We start from the raw sequence: 13,836 nt of genomic DNA, 5'->3' as shown, positions 1-13,836 counted from the left end.
TGATCTCTTTTTTCCCCCCTCTTGATACATACTACTGATAATGGGCCATTTCCACCTTGACTGAACAGACCTTTCAGCTCTGGCCCTTTTACTGGGACCACACTCTGAATACCCCTTAGAAAGCCGCCCCCCCCCCCATGCATTGATGAAACAGGTCTGCCCACAAAAGCTCATGCTCCAAAATATCTGTTAGTTTGTAAGGTACCACAGAACTTGTTCTCCCAGTTCTAATATTACATCTAATCCACAAAGCTCCAGAAGACCAACATTAGATGTTAATAAATCTTCAGGTAAAATGTACTTTGACTCACCTAGCCAGCTACATTTTATACATGCACGAGAGATTGTCATTAAAATTATTTTCTCTCCAAAAATTTTAAGTTGTTCCTGGGATGTATAAGCCAAAGCAAAAGTAGGAATTGCAACAGATGTGTTGCTAAAACCAGTAGGAAGATTCAGTGAAAACTCCCTAAGAAAGCTGCCTGTGACACTGTCGAGCCTTTTTGGAATCAGCCTGAAAGGCTTCTGAGGAAATGGCCCTGAAACCCCACACTGATTTTCATCTTTAGAGAGATGCTGTTATACATCAAGAACTATATTAATTTAATAGACATGATTCACACTAGCACTACTGTGGATACATTAATCTCTTGCCCATGACCACAGACCCAATTATTCGTTTGTACAATTAACACTGATGGTAAGGACTTGAACTCAGGGATGTAGTCGATTAGAGCATTTTTCTTACTTTATTTTTAGTCTGAAGCCCAAATCCCACCCTCCAAAAACATGGACTATTTCATCCTCATCCCCATTTATGCAATCTACCAGCACACTGCAGAAGTTAGAAGGGCTGGTAAATTTCTCTAGAGAGGCCCTGGCCAAACTGCTGCTGGTAAGAATCACATTATTTACTTGAAATGGGGAATGAAAGAAGGGAGCAAGTGCTACATGGAAGAGTATGCTATAAAGAATTAAGGAGCCTAGATGTAGCCATGACAGCCCTCAGGCCAGCAACAGTAGGGGATGAAAGGCACTGACAATTTCGCAGGGAAGGGTGGGGAGGGTGCTAGTACTGCCTGCCTGTACTTGCCTCTGGTTAATATGCTTCTTCCCTCCCTTAAGCAGCACTAAAATGATTAGCCAGCTAGTCAAAGCCTGTTGAAGTTATGAATGTCTAGTCTTTCCTGCTCTGAGGGTGAACATTTAGTGTCACTTTGTGCTAGCTGAAGTACATTACAAACTCTTGGGAAAAGAGACTGGAAACTTGAATAATGTGGTACTCAAATTAGAGATGTTATATGGGTTGCCTGAAGTTCGAGGGGGCTAAGACTGACCTCACCAGCAAGCAACTCACTGCAACTGTGCAGTAGTTTTATTTCTTAGCCTGCGTTACTAAGCCTTGCAAGGTGTCATCTGAGGAGGAGAAACTGATACTCATACATTTTTGGTGAAATCCTGTTTGCAAAGCATGTGTATCAAGTGCTTTCCCTGAAGTGTCTCATTTCCAACTCGCTCTCCAGCACATGCTGTGCCAGAGCTGCTCTCCACAGCTCTTCCTCACAGTCCTGCTTATGACTTCCCTTCCTGCCACTATCGCACACAGCTTAGTGAACAAGTCGCTTCCATTGCATTTGAAAACATTGAGGGAACCTTGCTTCATTTCCTGAGGTAGGTCAAATGGAAAAGACAACTTTACAACCTGGCCCCTTGTCTTGGGGGTGTTTTCAGCCACCTCACTGAAGGGGCATTTAACTTTACCTTCCATTTTGCCTAAATAACTCTTGGCACATGTGCAAGTTTTAACCAGATCTGTGATTGCCTTTTACTTAAAGACCCACTTGAGGGCCATCAGCACTACCAGCATGACTGCAACATCCCACTGATGAACACACAAATCAACTTCTCCACCAGAGCGAGTGTACCTGCTGAAAGAGTGAAACCCTCAGTTCCAGAAGGAGTACTTTGAAGCTCAATTTGTCCTGTACAAGGACACAGGAGGAGACTTGGTCTCGTCTATCTCCTGCAACACAAAAGAACTGACATACCAAAAAAATATCAAGCAGCATTGTGCTCTCTCCCCTTTGATTCCTGAGAACATTTTAGCTTTAGTATTTGGAAGAGATGCCTACATTACACAATGTTTGTGCCTGTACTGAGATGGGAAGTGGAATGGCTTGATTTACATGGTGAAATACTTGCCTGGAGAAGCATCAAATCACAATTTTTTGGCACAAGATGAATAGTGGGCAGGAATGTGCACCAGTCCCTATGTAATGTGAGAAACCAATGTCTGAATCTGGGAGGAGACAAGCTCAAACTACACTGCAAAAAAAATGCAACTCAGGTTCCTGGCTGATGAATTGGCCCTGCCCTAAGCACAGCTCTGACTTCAACTATTTACACCAGTTGGGAATTTGGACCTATGTTCACAAAACAAACACAGGCCAAAGGTGTATTAGAAAGGGATAACCTGAAAACATGAGGAAAGTAGTAGTCAGGGTCTGCTAACAATGCATAGTTGGCCAAAAGTCAGGTTGAGCGCAAAAGTCTGGTGGCCCTTTTATAAAATACACCTGCTGATAAGTACACAGAACCTGGCAAGAATAGGGCTGATACTGCAAAAACCCACTTACATTCCTAAAATCTGCTATCTGCAGCACACTCCACAGCCATGTGTTCCAGCCTGTTGGTACCATAACACCAAACACCAAGTATGGTGCAAGCTATTACCAGGGGCAGTGTTCCCTGTAAGCTAGGCACTTGGGTGTCTGAGCAGGAGAGATTCAAATGCCACCCAGCTGATTATCAGAGAATCCCAAGATGTGTTTCTACTGGCAGTGCACACCCACACATGCCTGGTGTGCATAGAAGTTACTCTGCCCATAGGGTTTCCTCTTTTTTCCCCCATCTATCTCCAGAGAATAGGCAACAAGGGATATCAAGTAGGAATGAAGGAAAGGCAGAGAGATGTCAGGCTCACCTCTGCCTATATCTTGTCACTTGTGGAACCACCACCTGTATATACCCCTTCTCCAGGGGGTGCAAATAAGGATGCCACTGATTCTTTACCTGTCAATCACAGTAAGCATACTGAAGGAACTCCGTTTGAGCAAAGAGAAACAGCGAACTAGCACAGCCTTTGTGAAGTGTCTGTGACCACAATTGGGCATGAAAGCTAGGCCCCAAGTATCCCACTTGGCCAGAAGAAAGAAAAAGGAGAGAGACTTCAAAAGGAGCCTCCTTTACCTAGTGATGCTCAAGATGGTGGTCGGCAGTATGATTCCTGTGACCTGCAAGCTTTGGGCTAACGTACAGCCCTGAGAGAAGAGCGCCCAGAAGAGCCAATGAGCAGCATCAGGCCATGGGGAGAGACATCCTCTCACTAGGCTGCAAGATTGTGGTGCACAGAGAGGTGGTTAATACTACTTTTGGTTCTACTAGGGAACAGTGGAGGTCCTCCAGAGCCATGGGCTGAGCTGCTTGGAGAGCCAACCAGCATACATACTAAGGTAATGCAGACTCAACACACATGGACAGACAGCAGCTACTGAGGCCCCACACAGCCATAGAGTCTTTGGTGGAACACAGGAGGTGCTGGAATTCTTGGGGTGTTTTCTGGTTGGAAAAAACTACATTGATCCAGTCCTACATGGCACATTCCAGCCCTTTGTGGCTGATGCAACAATATGGAGTTTATGGTCACAGTTCCCGGACTCCATTTTGGTTTCCCAAAAACATGATCATATACACAAAACTTGCAATTCTGAAATTCTTAACACTATTTAATCCTAGCACAGTCTCCAAAGGGGACTGGATCATGTTGATCCCTCCTTCAGAGGAATTCAGGATTCTGATCAAACCAGCTTGTACAAGGTGAAGGCTGGGAGCTAACATATCAGGCACAATATAAGTTGTTTGCATTGATGTATAAATAGGGTCCCCCCTCTACTTTATAATCAAAAATATAAAGCCAGATCTTTTGGCTACATTTTCAAAAGGGCAACTTACCAAGTGCATGCAGCGTCTTTTGAAAACCTGCCCCTTACTTTGGTGCCTAAGCAGGAGGCAAGTTGTTTTGCACATCAATTTTTAAGGGGCTGAGATTTTGGAGTCTGGCCCCACAGTGGTTAATTTTCAGAGTAGCTCTAACCAAGCTTTTAGTTCTGCAGCCTGCAGCCATTAGACCTGGCAAATGAAAGCCTTACATAACATGTTTCTACACTCAGGAACAGAATCTACTTTAGTACAGGAACAGTGATGGAAAAAATCCTCCCTTTTACATAGTGTTTTTTGGCAATGGTGCAAACCAGAAAACTGAGAAGTCACTGCAGACTGCCTCTGGGGGCACAAGCATCAGCTTTAGAGGATATGGGTGAACAAGTACAGATCAATACTCTGCCTATTTGCAGCATGGGGAAGCAGGTGAACTAAGTGAGCAAGACTCAGTTTGAACATTTCCTCCATTGTGATTGCTAGGTGGGATAGGCTGAGAAGCACAGGATCTATTCAGTGAGAACTAGATTGAGCACAGGCTTCCAATGCTTGCCCTGAGGGTCACATACCCATGGCTGGCCTTTGAGAGCAAATGGAGCTATTCATCCCCATGCTAATACAACTTTACCACCACTTCTGTTCTGGGTTTGGCTAAAGTGATTCCACCTCAGCACAGGTTACAGCAGCCTTCTGGCTACTCTTATCTTACACAGATCTGGGATAGTGCACAAGCAGCTGGGCCCTGAAAATATTCTGAGGACATAGCTGTCAGATCTATGGTCTGTTTGGCTGAGGCACAGAGATGAACAGGGCCCCATGATACTAGTCCCCCTCACTCAGGCTTTACATTACTATTGGCATTGCCTCAAGAAGCAATAACTGAGCCCTAGAGGTTCCCCATCCAAAGTTAGGTAGTAAGTGCAGATTGAAACAATGAGTGACATGAACATTAAGGCTAACCCTAAAATCCTTGAAGGGTTGTAAAGTGTTCTTTGGTTGAGTTCATCAACAAGTGACAGGAGAAAGATGAGTCTCTGCCAAGGACGGAATCAATGAAATGGGCTTTGATAGACTCACCAGTGTCTTCTAATCTCTTGTAGCTGTTTAAGAATTAAAAATGCAAAATTACTATATATTAGGAGCAAGACTAAAAGGCTACTCCCCCCCTCAGAATCTCATGGTTTAACAGTTCATTTGACTCCTTCCTAAAGTTCCTCTTGAACAGGGAGAGCTGTTTTAGAAGCTCCACAGCAAGCTAGGACTACACACTTGCAGAAGCCAGAAGCATATTCCCTATGACAGAAGGGAACAGATTCCTGAGCAACACAACAGGCCTAGTAGGTCAGTTTCACCGATTCCCCCTGCAGTGACCATAGGCTTGTACTTTCATAACCAAAGCCTCTCACTCACTTTTAGATCATGTAAATACTAGCTGAACTGTAGGCTGGGAAGAGATGGAGGGACTGCTGAAAAGTAAAAATAAAGGGATCCATGAGCTGAAAAAGTAATTCATGGGGATAGCTGGTTCTTCCTCTAGATATCTCCATGTATAGTGAAGATTAGGCACAGGCATTGCAACTGCTTCTGAGGTAACAAAGGGGTAAGCTGAACTGTAGGAACAGATCCTCTGCCAGCCTTACATACTCAGGATGTGCACCAATAATCAAACCCTCTCCATTAGTCCATCAGACCTGACCAACACTTAGTTCCAAACTGTGTGATGACACTAGCTTCCAGGGCAGGTTTGTAAGATTATGAATGCATTTTTGTACTGCAGTAACTTGAACACATTACAAGTGCAAATTAAACAAACCAAAACCTGGGACCCAAACCTGCTGCCCTCACTCACATGAGCCACCCTAATAACTCCTAGGAATGCCTACTTTGGAGAGCAAGGGATTTGAGGAAAAGCCAAGGAATAGCAGAGCTATTGATTAGTGACAAATGCTCAGGAAGGAGCAGATGCTGAGAGGTGAGCAGCAACTGTATTTTCCACAGATGACAATAAGGGCAGCACTTAGTAATCAATCCTGCTTCCATTAACATTATGGGCCAAACTCCCATTTGCTGTCACACTTGGACTTTTGAAGTGGCAGCATTAGGAAGGGGTCAGCCCAAACTGGCACTGCTCAGCCTATGGTGATGCAATTCACAGGTTCCCCTACAGCATGGGAAATATTACTGTACTTTGTCAGAACAAAATAATTCTTGTTACTGTCCCAGTGAGGACAAGGGAAACCCCCCAGCTGCCAAAGCAGGCACAGGCAAGCAGTCACCCCTACTATTACCAAAACATTTACTGTATGTGAGAGTTACCAGTGGCTCTGAGCCACTTCAACAGCTTGGCTGATCTGCCTTTAGCCTTCCCCTTCTCAGGAAGAGCTGTTTCCTGCCTTTGACCATATTGCTTTTCTTAAGGGCTTCTAGTAAAGGGACTCAATTCAGAGCTCCTTATTCAGTTCCCATTACAATCTTTTCTTGCTTGTCAGTGCTAAGCATGGCTCTAAGACACCTCTATGGAATGAACTATGTAGGCAACCTTGTACTTTAGTGAGGCAAGAAAGTAGTTTGGATTAGCTTAAGTGAACCCTAGGGAGTGTCTCTACATTCCCTTCCTGTTTCACAATACCTAAGGCACCTGCAAACTCAACTTACTGAACAGTAACTTTGCCTGTGACATTTTCCCATTCAAAGTTGTTTTCTGGAATGGACTACAAGCCACAATGCCCGAAATAAAGCCACAACAAGAATCGTAAGCCTAGACTAGACTAGACTATAGTCAAGACTTAGCTAATATGAAGCAGAATTAACCTATGAACAAGAGGCAGACCCCTGCTTACAGAAGTTGGCAAGACTTGGGCTTGTTACAGAAAAATTCATATCTAAGAGGTACTAAACACACATACCCATCACTCTGCAAATACATCCCAGAGGAATCATAACAGAACACCCCGCAGATAACATACCAGCCCATGATCAAGACAGGGTCTAAATGGAAAGTATGTAGTGACCAAATCCCACTTACAAGGTGGGGTGGTAAAGGTCAGAGCATGGCAACCTGATACCTCAGAAGTGATATTAGCTTGTGTACTTCTGTATAAAAGTGTACCCTCAGGGAGTTGTCTGATGTAGGGGGTAGTGAAGAATCCCATCACTTGAGTCCACTGTCAGAGCACACATTCTTAGCCTAGTCCTAGACGTCTGATCTGGAGAAGAGATATTACTGCACTTCCTTTACAATGAACCTTGCCTTGTGCCTTTAATCTATCTAATTTTAGAGAGTTTAGGAACTCTTAGAGCTAGTTAGAGAGAGCATGCACATGCAGCTGTATAACCACCATCTCTGAGATGTGTCAGGACACTCCCCCAGTGACAGCTACAAAAGTACTTAGGGGGTAAAGCTCTGGAGACCAGAACCCACTGCTTTCTTTAATTCTCCCAGAGCAGGAACTCAGTCAGGAATTGGTTCCTGCCTATAGGCACTCAGACTAGTTACTTGTGGTTTGAGTGTCAGCTTGAGGTGTGTCTGGTTTAGAAAGTGGTGCAATGTTTTGAAACTCAGTTTCTCTGAACAGGCACAGCAGGAAGTATGAACTCACTTGTTATCAGTACAGAGATACAATAGTTTGTCTTTTCAAATTTAGAGTATGGACTAGCTTGAGCCTCATAATAAAGCTACCCTGCAAGTGTAAAAACAGGATGTTTGCCAGAGTGCAGGACTGCTACCCATATCATACTGTGCTGAAAATTAAAACTGCCCTTTCCATGGTAGGACACTTAATAGCTCAGTAGCACTGAGCACACTACTTCACTTTCCTTCTCCACCTATTTTGCTGGAGCCTGCTTCCACACCTTGACCCAATGCTTAGATGCTGCCAAGAGGAACACCGAATACTCAGACAGGAAAACCCTTCAGGGCTTGGACAGACTTGATTGACAAAGGACATCATGGAGCAGAGACCTGAGGGTTTTTTTTTTTTTTTTAAAAATATCCACATTGCTGCTATTCTAAACACTAAGTTTGGTTGTATAAACTGTTGATCAATCAATCTTTGGGCTAATTCAAGCATACTTATGGCAGACATTGTATTTGGTACATAACAGCCAGTAGGGCTAACAGCCACCACAGGCCTGGGGCAAGACTGTACTCAAGAATGGGCAGTGCCAAGACAAGGCAGGTCCTAAGGCATTCAGCCCTCACCACTGCTTTGATCACAGGGCTGCCAGCCCCAGCCTCATGCAGCAGCACAGCCACAGGCCTTCTAAGGGGCCTGGAGCTCAGACCACTAACATTGGGCCCCTTTGAAACTCAGGCTGGGGCCAACTCCCACCACCTGCATGTGTGGGCCTGCAGAGAGCAGTCAATGGTTAGGAAAGAGTTCACAGTGGCCAACAGTCAACTGAGAAGCCTGTTCCCTATCACAGGGTTAACCTCTGAGCCATAGCCAAATTAGTACATGGGCTGCTTGTGGAGCAGTACTCATGTGAGTTTGGGTGACAGGACTGGCCCAGAATGGCACGGTAGGTGGTGCACAAAGTTATCGTTAGAGTGGCCTCTAGTGGTAGATGTGTAGAAAAGAAAACTTCACCTACCTCCATCCAGGGCAGCATAGGAAAGTAGCTGTGATGCCAAGTAAACAACGAGGAGTCAAGCTCAACTTCATCTGCAAGGAGGAGTGGTGCTTTGGTATCTGTGTTGCAATGAGGCTGCTGCCTCGCACATGGGAGACACTGCACAGATGCACTGAAACAATGTAATGTCAGGGATGGAGTCCTAAGGATCCCCATGTGACATGCTGGACACCAGAGGTCCCCTTGTGGCTGTCACCTGATGTGCTGATCATACCACTGATTCCATCTACCTGCCCTCTGGGACACCCCACCAGCCTGTTCCACTAGGCCAGCAGCTCTGGTGTCCCCCAGCCAAGGCACAGAGTTGAAGTAACAGCCCTGCAGCAAAGCAAAACAGACTGAACCAGCTCAGCTCTGGAGCCAAGACATCCAGGAACACAACCATCAAAAGGGATTAAATAACGTACAAAAGTTTTATACAGAAAGCTCACAAGTATGTCCAGCAGGTGCTTCCCCCTCCAAGGGGACAATTACACCAGGTTTGATAGGTGTTAAATAGGATTTAAGTGATTGGAAGTGAGATCAAAAGTTAAACAATAAAACATGCCAGTTAAGCCTCATGCACTGAAACTTCTTCATGCTAAATGCCTCCTGCACAACACACAAGGTGGCCTCCTAGCTCAGGCCCAATCCTCCTCCCTGTTCAGTACCCCATTGTTTGGTTTCCCACCTGTGTCTCCTTTGCACAAAGTGGGAAATCTATGTTCAGTTCAGCCTTCTCATCTTTAATGGATTCCAATACCATCTGTTCCAGCCACATATCCTGGCAGGACCAACCCTAATCCAGGCTTATAGGACAAAGAAAACCTTTCACCAATCTTGAGCAATAGGCCATTAAGGTTTTAATAGCATTAAGGGTTCAAATTCTAGATTCATAAGTAGGTTTTTAATTTATGTCTAGCTTCATACACAAGACATTCAGCAGATTGTAACCAACAGTCAATACATTTTAAGTGTCTTGCAGCTGTTTTCACTTCTGGATACTTGAGTACAATCTGGATGGGACATTTGGACTTTTACTCAAGTAGTTTTCCAGAGGGACACTGGTAACTTGTGCTTGAGTTCCCAAAACTGCAATTTTACACAAGTAACTTTCTGGGTACCTTTTTCCACCTGTTACCTCCATTTAGTGGACTCACTGGGCTGGAGAATGAGTTATTAGTTTGTCACTTTTCAATGAAATCATCTTTTAACACATCAAGCATCTCCCTGTCTTACAGCCAACAAGACAAAATTGTAAGAGCCAAGATAGTGGGCAGTTACTATTGCCTTTTATTGTAGCCCCATGGGTCAGGAAAAAAGTCACTTGATCACAAATGTATAAGTTACAGCACACCTTTATGTTTACTGGGCAATGGGAAAGTGGCTCAGATGCTTGTGGCTACCCTAAGGCTGCTGTCATCTCCACATGGGCTGCATCAGACTACAGCCACAGAAGTGCCATAGGCAGTAACAATTTAAACAGCTGTTCAGTTTGGCAAGATTTAGCAGGATACTATTTTTTGCAACACTGCCATTGAGCAGACAAGGCACAGTATGCTCTTTTCAGTTTCCCCCATTTTTTGAAGTGGTACAGGAATCAACATTAACTGTTCTTATGTGGCAATCAAGTAGACACCCATTCATAACTCTGAAGGTGCATGCTTTGAGCATTAGTGAACCATATGAAGTTATTCTCCTTGTGTACAGTCAAGCTTGTTTTAGCCACTTAGGTTCATGCTATTTTGTAAGTTTAGCACAGTAGATCAAAATCTGAGTTTAATCCTTTACTATAGCCCTTATAATCAGTATGAGGACCTGAAAGCCCTCATTTACCTGTGGAAATTCAAATCTGCACAGTTCAAGGGGAAGATCCCCCCTCCTCCCCAAATTCAGCATCCAGAAAGGAAATATCCCTGATTTACCCTCTATTCAGAGTCACTAGCCCAGTGAGCAAGTTCTACATGATCAGTAAGAATCACCCTGTGTATGGTGTAATTATATATACACTTTCCCCTTTGGATGCAGTACATCACTGAATGGATCATTGTCTCAGCTATTCAGTTGGATTTTAGCTCCTGCATCAGTTTCTCAGTCTCCAGGTAGAGTTTCTGTACTTCCAGCAGAGCTTTCAGATGCTCCAGAGGCACACCACACTGCAGAAGCTCTCTGCTCTCCGAAACCATCTCACACACACCAGAAACATCTTTCTTTTTCTGTAAAAAAAAAGGGGGGAAACATGCTTGTGCAGCAGAAGGCAAGGATGACTTACCCTTGCAAGTATGCTTGCTCCTTTGAATATGAGCCTAAGTGCCTGTTAAGCCCAGTGCAATGGGAAGACATGCCTCAACCTCCCAAAGCTGATGGGGAATTACCCCTCCAGGCTAGCCCCACCAGGAGCAGCCACAACCTGGACAGTTCTGTGCTGGGGCCAGCAGGGAGTGATTGTCGCCTGCCTTGGGCAGCTCTCCACCAGGGCCAGCAGCAGTGCAGCATATCTGGCTGAGGTGGGGAGATCATGTTGCCCCAAGGCAGACAGGTGCCCAGCAATCTGCCTTAGCAGTTCTGCCCAGCTAAGCCTGAGCCCCTCCACATGAGGAGGCAGGAAGCAGCTGAGTTGGGAGACCTAAGGTTCTCATCCCCAGGCCCACCCTGAAGGCCATACCCTGAGCCAAGAGCCTGTGCTCCTGTCCTGCATCCCAACCATCAGCTCAGATCCCCTCTCCAAACCTGGAGCTGCCTCTTTTGTATCCCAAACCTCTCATGCCCAGGCATACTTAGAGCCCTCATCCACCTCCTGCAGTCAAACATCCTGCCTGCATACCAAATCCCTCAGCCCCACCTCTGAATCAGGAGCCCCCTGGAACCCTAACCCCTATTCTCAGAGCCCTTGCACCCCAAGCCTAGGGCCCAGCCCTGAGCCCAACTCCTGCCACATGGATTGTCTTGTGCATCGATATGAACATGGCACATGGCAAATCACCTACTGCACTGATGGACATTACATGGAAAGTTCATTCTGCTTGGGGGGAAATTAGAGGGAACCCTGATCTGAGCCCCCATCCAGCATGTTATGGTGACTGTCTCATGGCCTGAGCATGCTGTGTGCTCCCAAACTGTTTAGCTCTACAGGAACCCACTAACCAACAAGTTTCTGGCACAGAATGGAGACTTGTGAAGAAAGCAGCCCTCCTTTCTAGTGGAATTGCCAGTGTGCGCTCATTAGTAACACCCACACACTTAAACTGGATAGAAAAATCTGACTTCTGTAATAGAGAGTTTCCCTCCTGTTGTGCATTTTACCCACCAAGTTCTACTTTTCACATGGAGCAGCAGCTAGAAAATGAAAACAAGGGGTGGGGAGGATTTGTTTTGTTTTCAGATACAGGGTTTTTACCATATGTTATATAGCATATGTCCCTGCCTGATCAAAGGCCTCAGTTTTTGCTTCATCAAATCAAAGCATGGCTATTACTCTTCATACTGAAGTGGGAAAGGTGCAGCAAGAAACCCAAGAGGACAGTGATACTCACGCACTGTGGTGTTGCTGTCCAATTGCCATCTGCTGAACAAGTAGTATTAAATTTGTCTGCTGCAGGCAGGTGAGGATGACTTGAAAGCTGGTACCCAGGAGAGCATTTGAAGGAAATTGTTTCATTCACATTGTACCACATTTTGTCATCCAGTTCATTGATCATGTTTCCATTTTGCACCTCTGGCTTTGGACACTGAACTGAAAGGGCAGCAGGAAAGGTGGTTCAGTGAGAGGCATAAGCTAGTCATTGACTGAAATGGAGGAACAGCTAAACCATACGTAAAGGTCATTTGGACCTTCTAGGAACCCATTCCTCATGGAAACTCTTGCATAGCAGGGCCAAGTATCCAGGCAGAGAGTGGGTTCACTTTCAGTTGGAAACCATGAACAAAGCCAGTGCCTTTTTGATGCCACTACTGATTTCCAGCACCTTGGCAGACCCAGCAATGGAATGGACTACAGGTGGGGAAGCCAGCTGAGTACTGGCATCTTTTAATGAAAGAGGAACTTAAGGAAGCCAATGGACTTGTGAAACTGACTTATTTCCCAGGCAAATCACATTTAAAAACTGCAGAGGAAACTCTGTACCCTTTTAAATACAGAAAACACTTTCAATGCTGGATTTGCAATGATGTTGGATTACTGGCATGTTATTCCCACTTCCTGAAGTCAGGCTTTCAAACTCTCCCATACAGAACTCCACATGCCTAAAGAGGATATGAGGAAGCCTGACTGAAAATATCCTGAACAAGCCTTATAGAATTTAAGGTAATACAGTGAAGTGTAACTTACTATTGTATTAAAGTGATTGTTTATAGCATCATGTGCACCTGTTCTGCAGGAAGGGAGATACCTATATAATTCCCATTATCAGCCTTTGAAGCCCTCCCATGTAGAGGTGCATATAGCATTCAAACTGGAGTCTCAAGGTGACAACGGCATTTTTGGATACACAGCTTGCATTATTTTCTTCCCGATTCAGCCAACAGATAGGACTCCTTATCCATGGAACACCTTATCCTGAGGAAAGGGCTAGAAGGTTCAGGTGCTTATTCTGAGCTTGAGCTATGGTCAGAGAACCATCAGAAGCAAAGTGGACTAGGCCTGCATTTCTGGAGTTTGGCAATGGGGTTAAATATGGGAAGTTTGTGCATATATATTGTTCTCCTTGTAATGCTGTCTAAGATTTGCACAGGAATTAGTGCAGGGCACAGGGCATCCCAAGGTCATGCAAGGCCAGGGGTAACCCTCCCCTTGAGTCCCTCTGGTAATCCCCCTGCACCACAGGACCCACTCTGCCCCATTACCCCCTCTCCAACCAACAGGGCCAGGGATTATCTGAGACACAGGGCATGGTGGTGACAGCAGCAGGTCACCTTTCAGCTCACTCCCACATGGTGAATGCAAGTGTCCACCTGCTCTTCTCCATGCACTTCTGGCCTGCTGAGCCCCACTTCTCCATGGACAGTGGGGAGTGGAGTCTGCTTTTTTGGAGAAGTGGGCCAGGATGCCACTAGCACCACCCCATGCACAGTGCTGGAGGAGCAAACCTCCTGCTGTTGCCACCATCCACTACTGTTACTGCACCCTGCCCCAGATAATCCCTGTCCCATCCATAGGGCAGCTGCTGCTAAGCTTCCCCAGAAGTGTGGGGCCTGGTGTGGCTGCCTTACCTCATCCTATGGATGGGATGG

General features: G+C 45.4%; 1 protein-coding gene across 1 annotated transcript in view; it reads right to left on the bottom strand.

Moving 5' to 3' along the window:
- LOC142001737 (complement receptor type 1-like) overlaps positions 1 to 13,836 on the bottom strand; it is a 201,210-nt gene that overhangs the window by 128,000 nt on the left and 59,374 nt on the right. The gene's annotated exons all lie outside the window — the stretch shown is intronic.

This window comes from Carettochelys insculpta, chromosome 26 (assembly GCF_033958435.1).
Source record: "Carettochelys insculpta isolate YL-2023 chromosome 26, ASM3395843v1, whole genome shotgun sequence".
Classification (NCBI taxonomy): domain Eukaryota; kingdom Metazoa; phylum Chordata; order Testudines; family Carettochelyidae; genus Carettochelys; species Carettochelys insculpta.
The sequence above is the reverse complement of the archived record's forward strand: the minus strand, read 5'-3'. Positions and strand labels throughout refer to the sequence as shown.